Below are 3118 nucleotides of genomic sequence, written 5' to 3'. Positions count from 1 at the left end.
TTACAATAAGTTGAAACAGTGTAGGTAAGTATATAAAACTGATAGGAAAAAAAAATCTTGCTCAGCCTAGGCTACAGCCAATGCTGAAATTCACAAAAATGTTAATAATCTCTCTTGGAGGCTCAGACAGTTGTTTTTGTAGATTTCCATGGAAACATACTGGCAAAAGGGGGTTAAGAGGCTATAAAATAATCACCTAAGAAAGAAGCTCTAAAAACCTCATCATGATTTTGAATGATTACTTAAAAGCTCCTAACCCTATCCTTTTTTTTTTTTTTCTTGATCTGAAGTCTATTCCCATGGAAACAGGAATGGGGATGGCAGTTTTAAGTTTTTAGATTTCTGCTGAATTTTAGATGAGGCTCTGATTGAGCCGTGAGAAGAGTCATTTTCCTAGATAGTTGATAGATATGGTAACCAACAGACACAAAGAAGTCTATGAAAAAATGAAGGAAAATGTTTTGACTGTACCTTTTCTACTTGTGGGTGGATGCCAGAAGATTAACAGATTGATGAACTGCTATCAGCAGAGTTTCAATAAATATCAGGCAGAAACATTTCCTACTGTTTTGGTGACTTCTTTAAAAATATTAAAGGATAGCATCACAATTATTAAAACACAGTTTAACTCACAACACTGATGGTGAACTCAGTATTTTAAGTAGGCTGGTCTACTATTAATGTAAACATATGCCTACATTTTATATCAACATTTTTAGTTCATCTGTTATGGGTGTAGATCATTGTAAGTATTTGAATATCATATTGAACCACAATAAAAAAGGTTTGCGTTGGCAAAGTTTTTATACTGTGGATCTAAGTATTAAGTTGAAATTATAAGTATTTCAGAGTTAGTAGTTTAAAAATAACAGGCTTTACATGTATCTTAGTCTGGGTTCTTCCAGATGCAGAGGCCATCCCTGAATAAGGATTTGAGTGAAAATATTCGGGAGGTGAAGGACTTATCAGTACAGGAGTCTGGAATTAAGACAGGGAAACCAGTAAAGCCAGCTGCCATTGTGAGTGAGTGGAGCCTCCTTCCACTGGAGAGACTCTGGCAGCCAAAATAGAACACACTGCTCTGAGTTACCCTACTCAAGGGTTAGGGGAGCTGAAGCCCTTACATCAACTCCTGTTGGTCATTGGTTGAGAGCGGCTGAGAGAAGGGCGCATATATCACCATACATGTCCTACCTGCTGAGGGTGGCAGAACACACTTTGGTGGCAAGAGAAAGCCACCGGGCAAAAAAAGGTGGGTGGAAGTCAGCTGGTACAGGACTATGGTAGCGTGTTCCAAGGAAAACTTCCAAACTAAAATAAGATCTACTGCAAAAGTGCTATATGTCTGTTTTGCAAACTGGTGTATATGTATATTTGCATTTACATGCATGTGTGTGTGTATGTGTTGTATACCATTTTATAGAAGGAAAATAAAGTTTCCAAAGAAAGTGGAAACTGCATACTCTTACTAAGCATTAGACCTCTTTACACCTCCCCTAACTTTACACTTAGGGTAGGATATTCTACATTCAGCAGCCATCACTATTATATTTATCAGATATAGCCGTGCTTTACTGGTTATAGTTAATGACACAATGCAGCAACTTAATACTCAAAACTCATCACCACATCCAACACTTCTCTTGATATCGAAGGGCAAAGGAGAGAACCTTTATATTTTCTTAGAATTTTTACTATAGGCAAAAAATAAATGAGGGGCCGTTTAAATACTGCACTAAAAGCAAGAAAAGGAGAATTTGGTGACAGGGCTGTTACTCAGCTCACCTGAATATGTCTAATGGATTCATAACGACAGTAGTAATACACTGCTCGTGAATGGCTAGTACATTCTTCATTCCCATAAAGGAAGATCACATTGAACATTTTTAAAAAATGACTCTGAAGGTCCACCTTCATAAAAAGAATGCCTGCATTTATACACACTCTTAGTACTTGTTTCAAAGAGCACCATTTCAATGGAAAATGCAGGCTTTTTTGAGTTCTTTTTCTTGTTTCCTTTTTTAATATACAAAATGGTGCAGAGCACATACATAAGAAATGAGAAAGAGTGGTGGAATTGGGGACCGTGGTCTGGTAAAATCACAGGCTCTTCAGTTTTTTCTGAGTTCCCACAACTCTGTATTTTATTTCCCTGGTATTTAAGCCTATATCAGTTAATATCATTTTTGGATATTTTACCTAAATTATTTGTTTTCTTAAAAAAATAAGCAAGAATAAAAGAAATTCTGTAATTATCTTAAATTCCAGTGACTGATCAACAAAATTGGTTGAGTGCTTATATGGGTTTGGTTGGCTTCAGTTTCAGTTTTCCCATGCCAAATTCACCACATTTTTCACAGTAAGGTGCTGCAAAGAAAGTGTTTCAAATCGCTGACCTTATTGTGTAAATGGTAATAGTCTCATTAATAGAAGAATAACTTGATTTCCTCTCCTTATGCTATAGGAGATTTCATTTATCTTATGCAAGTGTCATTTTGCTATTCTCTGAAGAAATGTTCATGTGAACTGTTTTTATATGTTTCTCAATACCTTACCTTTATGATATTTAGTATCTTGATGGGAGTTGTTTCAACTCTAATTGACTGTAGGTTCAGATAAATGAAATTTACTGGTAGTTTATATTTTCTCTCAGATTATATGAGGGTACTTCAGAAAGTTCGTGGACAGATTTATATTCTCTTTTAATTCTATTTTTCTACAAAATTTTTGAAGTACCTTCACAGAAGACTTGCAAAATGATTTGAAAAGATATTTTAGTCTACAACCTAAGGCACCCTAAAGGTACCTGATCTTGTGTGAAAAGATAATATGTTCTATAGTCTTTTCACATTACAAATTTTCATGCATATGGTTTCATGTAGTTGCAGTAACTCTTAGCTAGATCCTGTGTAGATACTAATGGTAGATTTTAAAAAATACATATTATCTAATCCAATTATATCTTTAGGTCTTATAGCTTTTGTTCATCTACGTATATAAATATAATTGGTCTATTTCAGAGGTTGAAAAAGCAAAATATTTTTTAAGGCCCAATACTTAAATGTCACAGGATCCTATACTGTTGGCAAGATCTTGAAAAGCAAGTTAACCAAACCTC

At 35.0% G+C, this 3118-nt stretch overlaps 1 protein-coding gene across 1 annotated transcript in view; it reads left to right on the top strand.

Annotated features, from left to right (window-relative positions):
- The window catches only part of LOC103591753 (receptor tyrosine-protein kinase erbB-4), a gene marked incomplete at its 5' end in the record, with an annotated part of 227738 nt that overhangs the window by 3568 nt on the left and 221052 nt on the right, over positions 1 to 3118 (top strand). The gene's annotated exons all lie outside the window — the stretch shown is intronic.

The sequence above is a fragment of the Galeopterus variegatus genome, unplaced genomic scaffold, assembly GCF_000696425.1.
Source record: "Galeopterus variegatus unplaced genomic scaffold, G_variegatus-3.0.2 Scaffold1024, whole genome shotgun sequence".
NCBI lineage: Eukaryota > Metazoa > Chordata > Mammalia > Dermoptera > Cynocephalidae > Galeopterus > Galeopterus variegatus.
The sequence above is the reverse complement of the archived record's forward strand: the minus strand, read 5'-3'. Positions and strand labels throughout refer to the sequence as shown.